This window comes from Magallana gigas, chromosome 10 (genome assembly GCF_963853765.1).
Source record: "Magallana gigas chromosome 10, xbMagGiga1.1, whole genome shotgun sequence".
Classification (NCBI taxonomy): Eukaryota; Metazoa; Mollusca; class Bivalvia; order Ostreida; family Ostreidae; genus Magallana; species Magallana gigas.
In genome coordinates this window covers 20,606,797-20,626,115 of record NC_088862.1, presented here as the reverse complement: position 1 = coordinate 20,626,115, position 19,319 = coordinate 20,606,797, and the positions used below count along the sequence as shown (strand labels likewise).

The 19,319-nt window shown below is 34.9% G+C and overlaps 1 protein-coding gene across 1 annotated transcript in view; it reads left to right on the top strand.

The window, feature by feature from the left end:
• The window catches only part of LOC136271989 (S-adenosylmethionine synthase-like), a 166,498-nt gene that overhangs the window by 109,358 nt on the left and 37,821 nt on the right, over positions 1–19,319 (top strand). The window lies entirely within an intron of this gene.

The following is a 19,319-nucleotide window of genomic DNA, read 5'->3' as shown; positions in this document are numbered from 1 at the left end:
TGATCAAAAGGCTAGATTACTTATTGAAAACTGTTGTGTTAATCCTAGTGAACTGTATCATTGCCTAAGATGTTATTATGAAATGTCATGTTGGTCTCATTGGATGATAGGAATTTGTTCTTAGTGATTCACATCAATAGCCTAGTGTACTATTGTACAATTATTATGTTTCTCTCAGAGGACCTTATGAATAAGCTAGGGTATCATGCATAAGATAATATGGTTTTCTTAGGTGAACATATGTGTAGTTTACTGTACTAAGGTGCAATGGTTATGTTCTTACCAGGAGGTGTATGAATAGACAAGTTATATTAATGTATAGATGTTGTGTTGCTCTCAGAAGACTACCAATTGCCTTAGGTACCACTATTGATGTTAAGTTTCTCTCAGTGACATTTTCAATAGACAAAAAATACTAATGTGTAGCTGTTTTATTTCACTCAATAGACAGTATTCATAGGTCAGTGTACTGAATAATACCAGGTAAATAGGTGCTAAGTTGTTGGGTTGCTCTCAGTGGAAAGTTTGAATTGTGTCGGGTACGAATGTATGACTGTTTTGTTGTTCTTAGTAGACCGTACCAATAGCATTGGATACTTGGTATCAACTGCATCATCATTTGCCTTGAGTACTGTTATGAAACTGGATTGTACAACTGTTCAGTTGCTTTTAGTATAGCTAGCAATTGGTTTGGTTCTTTAGAATAATGTTGTGTTGCTCTCAGTTGACCATATCGATGGCTTAGGGTTCTGATGTATTACTATTATGTTGCTCTCAAAGGACAGTGTTAATCGTATTGTGTAACATATGTGTAACTTACGTGTTGCTCTGATTAGACGGTATCAATTGCCTGAGTTACTGTTGTACAATTGGTAGCTCTTCCAATGACATTTGATCAAAATGCTAGATTACTTATTGAAAACTGTTGTGTAAATCCTAGTGAACTGTATCATTGCCTAAGATGTTATTATGAAATGTCATGTTGGTCTCATTGGATGATAGGAATTTGTTCTTAGTGATTCAAATCAATAGCCTAGTGTACTATTGTATAATTATTATGTTTCTCTCAGAGGACTTTATCAATAAGCTAGGGTATCATTCATAACAATATGGTTTTCTTAGGTGAACATATGTTTAGCCTACTGTACTAAGGTGGAATGGTTATGTTCTTACCAGAAGGTTTATGAATAGACAAGTTATATTAATGTACAGATGTTGTGTTGCTCTCAGAAGACTACCAATTGCCTTAGGTACCACTATTGATGTTGAGTTTCTCTCAGTGACATTATCAATAGACAAAAAATCCTAATGTGTAGCTGTTTTATTTCACTCAATAGACAGTATTCATAGGTCAGTGTACTGATTAATACCAGGTAAATAGGTGTTAAGTTGTTGGTTTGCTCTCAGTGGAAAGTTTGAATTGTGTCGGGTACGAATGTATGACTGTTTTGTTGTTCTTAGTAGACCGTACCAATAGCATTGGATACTTGGTATCAACTGCATCATCATTTGCCTTGAGTACTGTTATAAAACTGGATTGTACAACTGTTCAGTTGCTTTTAGTATAGCTAGCAATTGGTTTGGTTCTTTAGAATAATGTTGTGTTGGTCTCAGTTGACCATATCGATGGCTTAGGGTTCTGATGTATTACTATTATGTTGCTCTCAAAGGACAGTGTGAATCGTATTGTGTAACATGTGTAACTTACGTGTTGCTCTGATTAGACGGTATCAATTGACTGAGTTACTGTTGTACAATTGGTAGCTCTTCCAATGACATTTGATCAAAAGGCTAGATTACTTATTGAAAACTGTTGTGTTAATCCTAGTGAACTGTATCATTGCCTAAGATGTTATTATGAAATGCCATGTAGGTCTCATTGGATGATAGGAATTTGTTCTTAGTGATTCACATCAATAGCCTAGTGTACTATTGTACAATTATTATGTTTCTCTCAGAGAACATTATCAATAAGCTAGGGTATCATGCATAAGATAATATGGTTTTCTTAGGTGAACATATGTTTAGCCTACTGTACTAAGGTGCAATGGTTATGTTCTTACCAGGAGGTTTATGAATAGACAAGTTATATTAATGTATAGATGTTGTGTTGCTCTCAGAAGACTACCAATTGCCTTAGGTACCACTATTGATGTTAAGTTTCTCTCAGTGACATTATCAATAGACAAAAAATACTAATGTGTAGCTGTTTTATTTCACTCAATAGACAGTATTCATAAGTCAGTGTACTGATTAATACCAGGTAAATAGGTGCTAAGTTGTTGGGTTGCTCTCAGTGGAAAGTTTGAATTGTGTTGGGTACGAATGTATGACTGTTTTGTTGTTCTTAGTAGACCGTACCAATAGCATTGGATACTTGGTATCAACTGCATCATCATTTGCTTTGAGAACTGTTATGAAACTGGATTGTACAACTGTTCAGTTGCTTTTAGTATAGCTACCAATTGGTTTGGTTCTTTAGAATAATGTTGTGTTGCTCTCAGTTGACCATATCGATGGCTTAGGGTTCTGATGTATTACTATTATGTTGCTCTCAAAGGACATTGTGAATCGTATTGTGTAACATATGTTTAACTTACGTGTTTCCCTGATTAGACGGTATCAATTGCCTGAGTTACTGTTGTACAATTGGTAGCTCTTCCAATGACATTTGATCAAAATGCTAGATTACTTATTGAAAACTGTTGTGTAAATCCTAGTGAACTGTATCATTGCCTAAGATGTTATTATGAAATGTCATGTTGGTCTCATTGGATGATAGGAATTTGTTCTTAGTGATTCACATCAATAGCCTAGTGTACTATTGTACCATTATTATGTTTCTCTCAGAGGACCTTATGAATAAGCTAGGGTATCATGCATAAGATAATATGGTTTTCTTAGGTGAACATATGTGTAGTTTACTGTACTAAGGTGGAATGGTTATGTTCTTACCAGAAGGTTTATGAATAGACAAGTTATATTAATGTATAGATGTTGTGTTGCTCTCAGAAGACTACCAATTGCCTTAGGTACCACTATTGATGTTAAGTTTCTCTCAGTGACATTATCAATAGACAAAAAATACTAATGTAAAGCTGTTTTATTTCACTCAATAGACAGTATTCATAGGTCAGTGTTCTGAATAAGACCAGGTAAATAGGTGCTAAGTTGTTGGGTTGCTCTCAGTGGAAAGTTTGAATTGTGTCGGGTACGAATGTATGACTGTTTTGTTGTTCTTAGTAGACCGTACCAATAGCATTGGATATTTGGTATCAACTGCATCATCATTTGCCTTGAGTACTGTTATGAAACTGGATTGTACAACTGTTCAGTTGCTTTTAGTATAGCTAGCAATTGGTTTGGTTCTTTAGAATAATGTTGTGTTGGTCTCAGTTGACCATGTCGATGGCTTAGGGTTCTGATGTATTACTATTATGTTGCTCTCAAAGGACAGTGTGAATCGTATTGTGTAACATGTGTAACTTACGTGTTGCTCTGATTAGACGGTATCAATTGACTGAGTTACTGTTGTACAATTGGTAGCTCTTCCAATGACATTTGATCAAAAGGCTAGATTACTTATTGAAAACTGTTGTGTTAATCCTAGTGAACTGTATCATTGCCTAAGATGTTATTATGAAATGTCATGTTGGTCTCATTGGATGATAGGAATTTGTTCTTAGTGATTCACATCAATAGCCTAGTGTACTATTGTACAATTATTATGTTTCTCTCAGAGGACCTTATGAATAAGCTAGGGTATCATGCATAAGATAATATGGTTTTCTTAGGTGAACATATGTGTAGTTTACTGTACTAAGGTGCAATGGTTATGTTCTTACCAGGAGGTGTATGAATAGACAAGTTATATTAATGTATAGATGTTGTGTTGCTCTCAGAAGACTACCAATTGCCTTAGGTACCACTATTGATGTTAAGTTTCTCTCAGTGACATTTTCAATAGACAAAAAATACTAATGTGTAGCTGTTTTATTTCACTCAATAGACAGTATTCATAGGTCAGTGTACTGAATAATACCAGGTAAATAGGTGCTAAGTTGTTGGGTTGCTCTCAGTGGAAAGTTTGAATTGTGTCGGGTACGAATGTATGACTGTTTTGTTGTTCTTAGTAGACCGTACCAATAGCATTGGATACTTGGTATCAACTGCATCATCATTTGCCTTGAGTACTGTTATGAAACTGGATTGTACAACTGTTCAGTTGCTTTTAGTATAGCTAGCAATTGGTTTGGTTCTTTAGAATAATGTTGTGTTGCTCTCAGTTGACCATATCGATGGCTTAGGGTTCTGATGTATTACTATTATGTTGCTCTCAAAGGACAGTGTTAATCGTATTGTGTAACATATGTGTAACTTACGTGTTGCTCTGATTAGACGGTATCAATTGACTGAGTTACTGTTGTACAATTGGTAGCTCTTCCAATGACATTTGATCAAAATGCTAGATTACTTATTGAAAACTGTTGTGTAAATCCTAGTGAACTGTATCATTGCCTAAGATGTTATTATGAAATGTCATGTTGGTCTCATTGGATGATAGGAATTTGTTCTTAGTGATTCAAATCAATAGCCTAGTGTACTATTGTAAAATTATTATGTTTCTCTCAGAGGACTTTATCAATAAGCTAGGGTATCATTCATAACAATATGGTTTTCTTAGGTGAACATATGTTTAGCCTACTGTACTAAGGTGGAATGGTTATGTTCTTACCAGAAGGTTTATGAATAGACAAGTTATATTAGTGTACAGATGTTGTGTTGCTCTCAGAAGACTACCAATTGCCTTAGGTACCACTATTGATGTTGAGTTTCTCTCAGTGACATTATCAATAGACAAAAAATCCTAATGTGTAGCTGTTTTATTTCACTCAATAGACAGTATTCATAGGTCAGTGTACTGATTAATACCAGGTAAATAGGTGTTAAGTTGTTGGTTTGCTCTCAGTGGAAAGTTTGAATTGTGTCGGGTACGAATGTATGACTGTTTTGTTGTTCTTAGTAGACCGTACCAATAGCATTGGATACTTGGTATCAACTGCATCATCATTTGCCTTGAGTACTGTTATAAAACTGGATTGTACAACTGTTCAGTTGCTTTTAGTATAGCTAGCAATTGGTTTGGTTCTTTAGAATAATGTTGTGTTGGTCTCAGTTGACCATGTCGATGGCTTAGGGTTCTGATGTATTACTATTATGTTGCTCTCAAAGGACAGTGTGAATCGTATTGTGTAACATGTGTAACTTACGTGTTGCTCTGATTAGACGGTATCAATTGACTGAGTTACTGTTGTACAATTGGTAGCTCTTCCAATGACATTTGATCAAAAGGCTAGATTACTTATTGAAAACTGTTGTGTTAATCCTAGTGAACTGTATCATTGCCTAAGATGTTATTATGAAATGTCATGTTGGTCTCATTGGATGATAGGAATTTGTTCTTAGTGATTCACATCAATAGCCTAGTGTACTATTGTACAATTATTATGTTTCTCTCAGAGGACCTTATGAATAAGCTAGGGTATCATGCATAAGATAATATGGTTTTCTTAGGTGAACATATGTGTAGTTTACTGTACTAAGGTGCAATGGTTATGTTCTTACCAGGAGGTGTATGAATAGACAAGTTATATTAATGTATAGATGTTGTGTTGCTCTCAGAAGACTACCAATTGCCTTAGGTACCACTATTGATGTTAAGTTTCTCTCAGTGACATTTTCAATAGACAAAAAATACTAATGTGTAGCTGTTTTATTTCACTCAATAGACAGTATTCATAGGTCAGTGTACTGAATAATACCAGGTAAATAGGTGCTAAGTTGTTGGGTTGCTCTCAGTGGAAAGTTTGAATTGTGTCGGGTACGAATGTATGACTGTTTTGTTGTTCTTAGTAGACCGTACCAATAGCATTGGATACTTGGTATCAACTGCATCATCATTTGCCTTGAGTACTGTTATGAAACTGGATTGTACAACTGTTCAGTTGCTTTTAGTATAGCTAGCAATTGGTTTGGTTCTTTAGAATAATGTTGTGTTGCTCTCAGTTGACCATATCGATGGCTTAGGGTTCTGATGTATTACTATTATGTTGCTCTCAAAGGACAGTGTTAATCGTATTGTGTAACATATGTGTAACTTACGTGTTGCTCTGATTAGACGGTATCAATTGACTGAGTTACTGTTGTACAATTGGTAGCTCTTCCAATGACATTTGATCAAAATGCTAGATTACTTATTGAAAACTGTTGTGTAAATCCTAGTGAACTGTATCATTGCCTAAGATGTTATTATGAAATGTCATGTTGGTCTCATTGGATGATAGGAATTTGTTCTTAGTGATTCAAATCAATAGCCTAGTGTACTATTGTAAAATTATTATGTTTCTCTCAGAGGACTTTATCAATAAGCTAGGGTATCATTCATAACAATATGGTTTTCTTAGGTGAACATATGTTTAGCCTACTGTACTAAGGTGGAATGGTTATGTTCTTACCAGAAGGTTTATGAATAGACAAGTTATATTAGTGTACAGATGTTGTGTTGCTCTCAGAAGACTACCAATTGCCTTAGGTACCACTATTGATGTTGAGTTTCTCTCAGTGACATTATCAATAGACAAAAAATCCTAATGTGTAGCTGTTTTATTTCACTCAATAGACAGTATTCATAGGTCAGTGTACTGATTAATACCAGGTAAATAGGTGTTAAGTTGTTGGTTTGCTCTCAGTGGAAAGTTTGAATTGTGTCGGGTACGAATGTATGACTGTTTTGTTGTTCTTAGTAGACCGTACCAATAGCATTGGATACTTGGTATCAACTGCATCATCATTTGCCTTGAGTACTGTTATAAAACTGGATTGTACAACTGTTCAGTTGCTTTTAGTATAGCTAGCAATTGGTTTGGTTCTTTAGAATAATGTTGTGTTGGTCTCAGTTGACCATATCGATGGCTTAGGGTTCTGATGTATTACTATTATGTTGCTTTCAAAGAACAGTGTTAATCGTATTGTGTAACATATGTGTAACTTACGTGTTGCTCTGATTAGACGATATCAATTGCCTGAGTTACTGTTGTACAATTGGTAGCTCTTCCAATGACATTTGATCAAAATGCTAGATTACTTATTGAAAACTGTTGTGTAAATCCTAGTGAACTGTATCATTGCCTAAGATGTTATTATGAAATGTCATGTTGGTCTCATTGGATGATAGGAATTTGTTCTTAGTGATTCAAATCAATAGCCTAGTTTACTATTGTATAATTATTATGTTTCTCTCAGAGGACTTTATCAATAAGCTAGGGTATCATTCATAACAATATGGTTTTCTTAGGTGAACATATGTTTAGCCTACTGTACTAAGGTGGAATGGTTATGTTCTTACCAGAAGGTTTATGAATAGACAAGTTATATTAATGTATAGATGTTGTGTTGCTCTCAGAAGACTACCAATTGCCTTAGGTACCACTATTGATGTTGAGTTTCTCTCAGTGACATTATCAATAGACAAAAAATCCTAATGTGTAGCTGTTTTATTTCACTCAATAGACAGTATTCATAGGTCAGTGTACTGAATAATACCAGGTAAATAGGTGTTAAGTTGTTGGTTTGCTCTCAGTGGAAAGTTTGAATTGTGTCGGGTACGAATGTATGACTGTTTTGTTGTTCTTAGTAGACCGTACCAATAGCATTGGATACTTGGTATCAACTGCATCATCATTTGCCTTGAGTACTGTTATAAAACTGGATTGTACAACTGTTCAGTTGCTTTTAGTATAGCTAGCAATTGGTTTGGTTCTTTAGAATAATGTTGTGTTGCTCTCAGTTGACCATATCGATGGCTTAGGGTTCTGATGTATTACTATTATGTTGCTCTCAAAGGACAGTGTGAATCGTATTGTGTAACATGTGTAACTTACGTGTTGCTCTGATTAGACGGTATCAATTGACTGAGTTACTGTTGTACAATTGGTAGCTCTTCCAATGACATTTGATCAAAAGGCTAGATTACTTATTGAAAACTGTTGTGTTAATCCTAGTGAACTGTATCATTGCCTAAGATGTTATTATGAAATGCCATGTAGGTCTCATTGGATGATAGGAATTTGTTCTTAGTGATTCACATCAATAGCCTAGTGTACTATTGTACAATTATTATGTTTCTCTCAGAGAACATTATCAATAAGCTAGGGTATCATGCATAAGATAATATGGTTTTCTTAGGTGAACATATGTTTAGCCTACTGTACTAAGGTGCAATGGTTATGTTCTTACCAGGAGGTTTATGAATAGACAAGTTATATTAATGTATAGATGTTGTGTTGCTCTCAGAAGACTACCAATTGCCTTAGGTACCACTATTGATGTTAAGTTTCTCTCAGTGACATTATCAATAGACAAAAAATACTAATGTGTAGCTGTTTTATTTCACTCAATAGACAGTATTCATAAGTCAGTGTACTGATTAATACCAGGTAAATAGGTGCTAAGTTGTTGGGTTGCTCTCAGTGGAAAGTTTGAATTGTGTTGGGTACGAATGTATGACTGTTTTGTTGTTCTTAGTAGACCGTACCAATAGCATTGGATACTTGGTATCAACTGCATCATCATTTGCTTTGAGAACTGTTATGAAACTGGATTGTACAACTGTTCAGTTGCTTTTAGTATAGCTACCAATTGGTTTGGTTCTTTAGAATAATGTTGTGTTGCTCTCAGTTGACCATAGCGATGGCTTAGGGTTCTGATGTATTACTATTATGTTGCTCTCAAAGGACATTGTGAATCGTATTGTGTAACATATGTTTAACTTACGTGTTTCCCTGATTAGACGGTATCAATTGCCTGAGTTACTGTTGTACAATTGGTAGCTCTTCCAATGACATTTGATCAAAAGGCTAGATTACTTATTGAAAACTGTTGTGTTAATCCTAGTGAACTGTATCATTGCCTAAGATGTTATTATGAAATGTCATGTTGGTCTCATTGGATGATAGGAATTTGTTGTTAGTGATTCACATCAATAGCCTAGTGTACTATTGTACAATTATTATGTTTCTCTCAGAGGACATTATCAATAAGCTTGGGTATCATGCATAAGATAATATGGTTTTCTTAGGTGAACATATGTGTAGTTTACTGTACTAAGGTGGAATGGTTATGTTCTTACCAGAAGGTTTATGAATAGGCAAGTTATATTAATGTATAGATGTTGTGTTGCTCTCAGAAGACTACCAATTACCTTAGGTACCACTATTGATGTTGAGTTTCTCTCAGTGACATTATCAATAGCCAAAAAAAGAATGTAAAGCTGTTCTATTTCACTCAATAGACAGTATTCATAGGTCAGTGTACTGAATAATACCAGGTAAATAGGTGTTAAGTTGTTGGGTTGCTCTCAGTGGAAAGTTTGAATTGTGTCGGGTACGAATGTATGACTGTTTTGTTGTTCTTAGTAGACCGTACCAATAGCATTGGATACTTGGTATCAACTGCATCATAATTTGCCTTGAGTACTGTTATGAAACTGGATTGTACAACTGTTCAGTTGCTTTTAGTATAGCTAGCAATTGGTTTGGTTCTTTAGAATAATGTTGTGTTGGTCTCAGTTGACCATATCGATGGCTTAGGGTTCTGATGTATTACTATTATGTTGCTTTCAAAGGACAGTGTTAATCGTATTGTGTAACATATGTGTAACTTACGTGTTGCTCTGATTAGACGGTATCAATTGCCTGAGTTACTGTTGTACAATTGGTAGCTCTTCCAATGACATTTGATCAAAATGCTAGATTACTTATTGAAAACTGTTGTGTAAATCCTAGTGAACTGTATCATTGCCTAAGATGTTATTATTTAATGTCATGTTGGTCTCATTGGATGATAGGAATTTGTTCTTAGTGATTCAAATCAATAGCCTAGTGTACTATTGTATAATTATTATGTTTCTCTCAGAGGACTTTATCAATACGCTAGGGTATCATTCATAACAATATGGTTTTCTTAGGTGAACATATGTTTAGCCTACTGTACTAAGGTGGAATGGTTATGTTCTTACCAGAAGGTTTATGAATAGACAAGTTATATTAATGTATAGATGTTGTGTTGCTCTCAGAAGACTACCAATTGCCTTAGGTACCACTATTGATGTTGAGTTTCTCTCAGTGACATTATCAATAGACAAAAAATCCTAATGTGTAGCTGTTTTATTTCACTCAATAGACAGTATTCATAGGTCAGTGTACTGAATAATACCAGGTAAATAGGTGTTAAGTTGTTGGTTTGCTCTCAGTGGAAAGTTTGAATTGTGTCGGGTACGAATGTATGACTGTTTTGTTGTTCTTAGTAGACCGTACCAATAGCATTGGATACTTGGTATCAACTGCATCATCATTTGCCTTGAGTACTGTTATGAAACTGGATTGTACAACTGTTCAGTTGCTTTTAGTATAGCTAGCAATTGGTTTGGTTCTTTAGAATAATGTTGTGTTGGTCTCAGTTGACCATGTCGATGGCTTAGGGTTCTGATGTATTACTATTATGTTGCTCTCAAAGGACAGTGTGAATCGTATTGTGTAACATGTGTAACTTACGTGTTGCTCTGATTAGACGGTATCAATTGACTGAGTTACTGTTGTACAATTGGTAGCTCTTCCAATGACATTTGATCAAAAGGCTAGATTACTTATTGAAAACTGTTGTGTTAATCCTAGTGAACTGTATCATTGCCTAAGATGTTATTATGAAATGTCATGTTGGTCTCATTGGATGATAGGAATTTGTTCTTAGTGATTCACATCAATAGCCTAGTGTACTATTGTACAATTATTATGTTTCTCTCAGAGGACCTTATGAATAAGCTAGGGTATCATGCATAAGATAATATGGTTTTCTTAGGTGAACATATGTGTAGTTTACTGTACTAAGGTGGAATGGTTATGTTCTTACCAGGAGGTGTATGAATAGACAAGTTATATTAATGTATAGATGTTGTGTTGCTCTCAGAAGACTACCAATTGCCTTAGGTACCACTATTGATGTTAAGTTTCTCTCAGTGACATTTTCAATAGACAAAAAATACTAATGTGTAGCTGTTTTATTTCACTCAATAGACAGTATTCATAGGTCAGTGTACTGAATAATACCAGGTAAATAGGTGCTAAGTTGTTGGGTTGCTCTCAGTGGAAAGTTTGAATTGTGTCGGGTACGAATGTATGACTGTTTTGTTGTTCTTAGTAGACCGTACCAATAGCATTGGATACTTGGTATCAACTGCATCATCATTTGCCTTGAGTACTGTTATGAAACTGGATTGTACAACTGTTCAGTTGCTTTTAGTATAGCTAGCAATTGGTTTGGTTCTTTAGAATAATGTTGTGTTGCTCTCAGTTGACCATATCGATGGCTTAGGGTTCTGATGTATTACTATTATGTTGCTCTCAAAGGACAGTGTTAATCGTATTGTGTAACATATGTGTAACTTACGTGTTGCTCTGATTAGACGGTATCAATTGCCTGAGTTACTGTTGTACAATTGGTAGCTCTTCCAATGACATTTGATCAAAATGCTAGATTACTTATTGAAAACTGTTGTGTAAATCCTAGTGAACTGTATCATTGCCTAAGATGTTATTATGAAATGTCATGTTGGTCTCATTGGATGATAGGAATTTGTTCTTAGTGATTCAAATCAATAGCCTAGTGTACTATTGTATAATTATTATGTTTCTCTCAGAGGACTTTATCAATAAGCTAGGGTATCATTCATAACAATATGGTTTTCTTAGGTGAACATATGTTTAGCCTACTGTACTAAGGTGGAATGGTTATGTTCTTACCAGAAGGTTTATGAATAGACAAGTTATATTAATGTACAGATGTTGTGTTGCTCTCAGAAGACTACCAATTGCCTTAGGTACCACTATTGATGTTGAGTTTCTCTCAGTGACATTATCAATAGACAAAAAATCCTAATGTGTAGCTGTTTTATTTCACTCAATAGACAGTATTCATAGGTCAGTGTACTGATTAATACCAGGTAAATAGGTGTTAAGTTGTTGGTTTGCTCTCAGTGGAAAGTTTGAATTGTGTCGGGTACGAATGTATGACTGTTTTGTTGTTCTTAGTAGACCGTACCAATAGCATTGGATACTTGGTATCAACTGCATCATCATTTGCCTTGAGTACTGTTATAAAACTGGATTGTACAACTGTTCAGTTGCTTTTAGTATAGCTAGCAATTGGTTTGGTTCTTTAGAATAATGTTGTGTTGGTCTCAGTTGACCATATCGATGGCTTAGGGTTCTGATGTATTACTATTATGTTGCTCTCAAAGGACAGTGTGAATCGTATTGTGTAACATGTGTAACTTACGTGTTGCTCTGATTAGACGGTATCAATTGACTGAGTTACTGTTGTACAATTGGTAGCTCTTCCAATGACATTTGATCAAAAGGCTAGATTACTTATTGAAAACTGTTGTGTTAATCCTAGTGAACTGTATCATTGCCTAAGATGTTATTATGAAATGCCATGTAGGTCTCATTGGATGATAGGAATTTGTTCTTAGTGATTCACATCAATAGCCTAGTGTACTATTGTACAATTATTATGTTTCTCTCAGAGAACATTATCAATAAGCTAGGGTATCATGCATAAGATAATATGGTTTTCTTAGGTGAACATATGTTTAGCCTACTGTACTAAGGTGCAATGGTTATGTTCTTACCAGGAGGTTTATGAATAGACAAGTTATATTAATGTATAGATGTTGTGTTGCTCTCAGAAGACTACCAATTGCCTTAGGTACCACTATTGATGTTAAGTTTCTCTCAGTGACATTATCAATAGACAAAAAATACTAATGTGTAGCTGTTTTATTTCACTCAATAGACAGTATTCATAAGTCAGTGTACTGATTAATACCAGGTAAATAGGTGCTAAGTTGTTGGGTTGCTCTCAGTGGAAAGTTTGAATTGTGTTGGGTACGAATGTATGACTGTTTTGTTGTTCTTAGTAGACCGTACCAATAGCATTGGATACTTGGTATCAACTGCATCATCATTTGCTTTGAGAACTGTTATGAAACTGGATTGTACAACTGTTCAGTTGCTTTTAGTATAGCTACCAATTGGTTTGGTTCTTTAGAATAATGTTGTGTTGCTCTCAGTTGACCATATCGATGGCTTAGGGTTCTGATGTATTACTATTATGTTGCTCTCAAAGGACATTGTGAATCGTATTGTGTAACATATGTTTAACTTACGTGTTTCCCTGATTAGACGGTATCAATTGCCTGAGTTACTGTTGTACAATTGGTAGCTCTTCCAATGACATTTGATCAAAAGGCTAGATTACTTATTGAAAACTGTTGTGTTAATCCTAGTGAACTGTATCATTGCCTATGATGTTATTATGAAATGTCATGTTGGTCTCATTGGATGATAGGAATTTGTTGTTAGTGATTCACATCAATAGCCTAGTGTACTATTGTACAATTATTATGTTTCTCTCAGAGGACATTATCAATAAGCTTGGGTATCATGCATAAGATAATATGGTTTTCTTAGGTGAACATATGTGTAGTTTACTGTACTAAGGTGGAATGGTTATGTTCTTACCAGAAGGTTTATGAATAGGCAAGTTATATTAATGTATAGATGTTGTGTTGCTCTCAGAAGACTACCAATTACCTTAGGTACCACTATTGATGTTGAGTTTCTCTCAGTGACATTATCAATAGCCAAAAAAAGAATGTAAAGCTGTTTTATTTCACTCAATAGACAGTATTCATAGGTCAGTGTACTGAATAATACCAGGTAAATAGGTGTTAAGTTGTTGGGTTGCTCTCAGTGGAAAGTTTGAATTGTGTCGGGTACGAATGTATGACTGTTTTGTTGTTCTTAGTAGACCGTACCAATAGCATTGGATACTTGGTATCAACTGCATCATCATTTGCCTTGAGTACTGTTATGAAACTGGATTGTACAACTGTTCAGTTGCTTTTAGTATAGCTACCAATTGGTTTGGTTCTTTAGAATAATGTTGTGTTGGTCTCAGTTGACCATATCGATGGCTTAGGGTTCTGATGTATTACTATTATGTTGCTTTCAAAGGACAGTGTTAATCGTATTGTGTAACATATGTGTAACTTACGTGTTGCTCTGATTAGATGGTATCAATTGCCTGAGTTACTGTTGTACAATTGGTAGCTCTTCCAATGACATTTGATCAAAATGCTAGATTACTTATTGAAAACTGTTGTGTAAATCCTAGTGAACTGTATCATTGCCTAAGATGTTATTATTTAATGTCATGTTGGTCTCATTGGATGATAGGAATTTGTTCTTAGTGATTCAAATCAATAGCCTAGTGTACTATTGTATAATTATTATGTTTCTCTCAGAGGACTTTATCAATACGCTAGGGTATCATTCATAACAATATGGTTTTCTTAGGTGAACATATGTTTAGCCTACTGTACTAAGGTGGAATGGTTATGTTCTTACCAGAAGGTTTATGAATAGACAAGTTATATTAATGTATAGATGTTGTGTTGCTCTCAGAAGACTACCAATTGCCTTAGGTACCACTATTGATGTTGAGTTTCTCTCAGTGACATTATCAATAGACAAAAAATCCTAATGTGTAGCTGTTTTATTTCACTCAATAGACAGTATTCATAGGTCAGTGTACTGAATAATACCAGGTAAATAGGTGTTAAGTTGTTGGTTTGCTCTCAGTGGAAAGTTTGAATTGTGTCGGGTACGAATGTATGACTGTTTTGTTGTTCTTAGTAGACCGTACCAATAGCATTGGATACTTGGTATCAACTGCATCATCATTTGCCTTGAGTACTGTTATGAAACTGGATTGTACAACTGTTCAGTTGCTTTTAGTATAGCTAGCAATTGGTTTGGTTCTTTAGAATAATGTTGTGTTGGTCTCAGTTGACCATGTCGATGGCTTAGGGTTCTGATGTATTACTATTATGTTGCTCTCAAAGGACAGTGTGAATCGTATTGTGTAACATGTGTAACTTACGTGTTGCTCTGATTAGACGGTATCAATTGCCTGAGTTACTGTTGTACAATTGGTAGCTCTTCCAATGACATTTGATCAAAAGGCTAGATTACTTATTGAAAACTGTTGTGTTAATCCTAGTGAACTGTATCATTGCCTAAGATGTTATTATGAAATGTCATGTTGGTCTCATTGGATGATAGGAATTTGTTCTTAGTGATTCAAATCAATAGCCTAGTGTACTATTGTATAATTATTATGTTTCTCTCAGAGGACTTTATCAATAAGCTAGGGTATCATTCATAACAATATGGTTTTCTTAGGTGAACATATGTTTAGCCTACTGTACTAAGGTGGAATGGTTATGTTCTTACCAGAAGGTTTATGAATAGACAAGTTATATTAATGTATAGATGTTGTGTTGCTCTCAGAAGACTACCAATTGCCTTAGGTACCACTATTGATGTTGAGTTTCTCTCAGTGACATTATCAATAGACAAAAAATCCTAATGTGTAGCTGTTTTATTTCACTCAATAGACAGTATTCATAGGTCAGTGTACTGAATAATACCAGGTAAATAGGTGTTAAGTTGTTGGTTTGCTCTCAGTGGAAAGTTTGAATTGTGTCGGGTACGAATGTATGACTGTTTTGTTGTTCTTAGTAGACCGTACCAATAGCATTGGATACTTGGTATCAACTGCATCATCATTTGCCTTGAGTACTGTTATAAAACTGGATTGTACAACTGTTCAGTTGCTTTTAGTATAGCTAGCAATTGGTTTGGTTCTTTAGAATAATGTTGTGTTGGTCTCAGTTGACCATATCGATGGCTTAGGGTTCTGATGTATTACTATTATGTTGCTCTCAAAGGACAGTGTGAATCGTATTGTGTAACATGTGTAACTTACGTGTTGCTCTGATTAGACGGTATCAATTGACTGAGTTACTGTTGTACAATTGGTAGCTCTTCCAATGACATTTGATCAAAAGGCTAGATTACTTATTGAAAACTGTTGTGTTAATCCTAGTGAACTGTATCATTGCCTAAGATGTTATTATGAAATGCCATGTAGGTCTCATTGGATGATAGGAATTTGTTCTTAGTGATTCACATCAATAGCCTAGTGTACTATTGTACAATTATTATGTTTCTCTCAGAGAACATTATCAATAAGCTAGGGTATCATGCATAAGATAATATGGTTTTCTTAGGTGAACATATGTTTAGCCTACTGTACTAAGGTGCAATGGTTATGTTCTTACCAGGAGGTTTATGAATAGACAAGTTATATTAATGTATAGATGTTGTGTTGCTCTCAGAAGACTACCAATTGCCTTAGGTACCACTATTGATGTTAAGTTTCTCTCAGTGACATTATCAATAGACAAAAAATACTAATGTGTAGCTGTTTTATTTCACTCAATAGACAGTATTCATAAGTCAGTGTACTGATTAATACCAGGTAAATAGGTGCTAAGTTGTTGGGTTGCTCTCAGTGGAAAGTTTGAATTGTGTTGGGTACGAATGTATGACTGTTTTGTTGTTCTTAGTAGACCGTACCAATAGCATTGGATACTTGGTATCAACTGCATCATCATTTGCTTTGAGAACTGTTATGAAACTGGATTGTACAACTGTTCAGTTGCTTTTAGTATAGCTACCAATTGGTTTGGTTCTTTAGAATAATGTTGTGTTGCTCTCAGTTGACCATAGCGATGGCTTAGGGTTCTGATGTATTACTATTATGTTGCTCTCAAAGGACATTGTGAATCGTATTGTGTAACATATGTTTAACTTACGTGTTTCCCTGATTAGACGGTATCAATTGCCTGAGTTACTGTTGTACAATTGGTAGCTCTTCCAATGACATTTGATCAAAAGGCTAGATTACTTATTGAAAACTGTTGTGTTAATCCTAGTGAACTGTATCATTGCCTAAGATGTTATTATGAAATGTCATGTTGGTCTCATTGGATGATAGGAATTTGTTGTTAGTGATTCACATCAATAGCCTAGTGTACTATTGTACAATTATTATGTTTCTCTCAGAGGACATTATCAATAAGCTTGGGTATCATGCATAAGATAATATGGTTTTCTTAGGTGAACATATGTGTAGTTTACTGTACTAAGGTGGAATGGTTATGTTCTTACCAGAAGGTTTATGAATAGGCAAGTTATATTAATGTATAGATGTTGTGTTGCTCTCAGAAGACTACCAATTACCTTAGGTACCACTATTGATGTTGAGTTTCTCTCAGTGACATTATCAATAGCCAAAAAAAGAATGTAAAGCTGTTCTATTTCACTCAATAGACAGTATTCATAGGTCAGTGTACTGAATAATACCAGGTAAATAGGTGTTAAGTTGTTGGGTTGCTCTCAGTGGAAAGTTTGAATTGTGTCGGGTACGAATGTATGACTGTTTTGTTGTTCTTAGTAGACCGTACCAATAGCATTGGATACTTGGTATCAACTGCATCATAATTTGCCTTGAGTACTGTTATGAAACTGGATTGTACAACTGTTCAGTTGCTTTTAGTATAGCTAGCAATTGGTTTGGTTCTTTAGAATAATGTTGTGTTGGTCTCAGTTGACCATATCGATGGCTTAGGTTTCTGATGTATTACTATTATGTTGCTTTCAAAGGACAGTGTTAATCGTATTGTGTAACATATGTGTAACTTACGTGTTGCTCTGATTAGACGGTATCAATTGCCTGAGTTACTGTTGTACAATTGGTAGCTCTTCCAATGACATTTGATCAAAATGCTAGATTACTTATTGAAAACTGTTGTGTAAATCCTAGTGAACTGTATCATTGCCTAAGATGTTATTATTTAATGTCATGTTGGTCTCATTGGATGATAGGAATTTGTTCTTAGTGATTCAAATCAATAGCCTAGTGTACTATTGTATAATTATTATGTTTCTCTCAGAGGACTTTATCAATACGCTAGGGTATCATTCATAACAATATGGTTTTCTTAGGTGAACATATGTTTAGCCTACTGTACTAAGGTGGAATGGTTATGTTCTTACCAGAAGGTTTATGAATAGACAAGTTATATTAATGTATAGATGTTGTGTTGCTCTCAGAAGACTACCAATTGCCTTAGGTACCACTATTGATGTTGAGTTTCTCTCAGTGACATTATCAATAGACAAAAAATCCTAATGTGTAGCTGTTTTATTTCACTCAATAGACAGTATTCATAGGTCAGTGTACTGAATAATACCAGGTAAATAGGTGTTAAGTTGTTGGTTTGCTCTCAGTGGAAAGTTTGAATTGTGTCGGGTACGAATGTATGACTGTTTTGTTGTTCTTAGTAGACCGTACCAATAGCATTGGATACTTGGTATCAACTGCATCATCATTTGCCTTGAGTACTGTTATGAAACTGGATTGTACAACTGTTCAGTTGCTTTTAGTATAGCTAGCAATTGGTTTGGTTCTTTAGAATAATGTTGTGTTGCCCTCATTTGACCATATCGATGGCTTAGGGTTCTGATGTATTACTATTATGTTGCTCTCAAAGGACAGTGTGAATAGTATTGTGTAACATATGTGTATCTTACGTGTTGCTCTGATTAGATGGTATCAATTGCCTGAGTTACTATTGTACAATTGGTAGCTCTTCCAATGACATTTGATCAAAAGGCTAGATTACTTATTGAAAACTGTTGTGTTAATCTTAGTGAACTGTATCATTGCCTAAGATGTTATTATGAAATGCCATGTTGGTCTCATTGGATGATAGGAATTTGTTCTTAGTGATTCACATCAATAGCCTAGTGTACTATTGTACCATTATTATGTTTCTCTCAGAGGACCTTATGAATAAGCTAGGGTATCATGCATAAGATAATATGGTTTTCTTAGGTGAACATATGTGTAGTTTACTGTACTAAGGTGCAATGGTTATGTTCTTACCAGGAGGTGTATGAATAGACAAGTTATATTAATGTATAGATGTTGTGTTGCTCTCAGAAGACTACCAATTGCCTTAGGTACCACTATTGATGTTAAGTTTCTCTCAGTGACATTATCAATAGACTAAAAATACTAATGTGTAGCTGTTTTATTTCACTCAATAGACAGTATTCATAGGTCAGTGTACTTAATAATACCAGGTAAATAGGTGCTAAGTTGTTGGGTTGCTCTCAGTGGAAAGTTTGAATTGTGTCGGGTACGAATGTATGACTGTTTTGTTGTTCTTAGTAGACCGTACCAATAGCATTGGATACTTGGTATCAACTGCATCATCATTTGCCTTG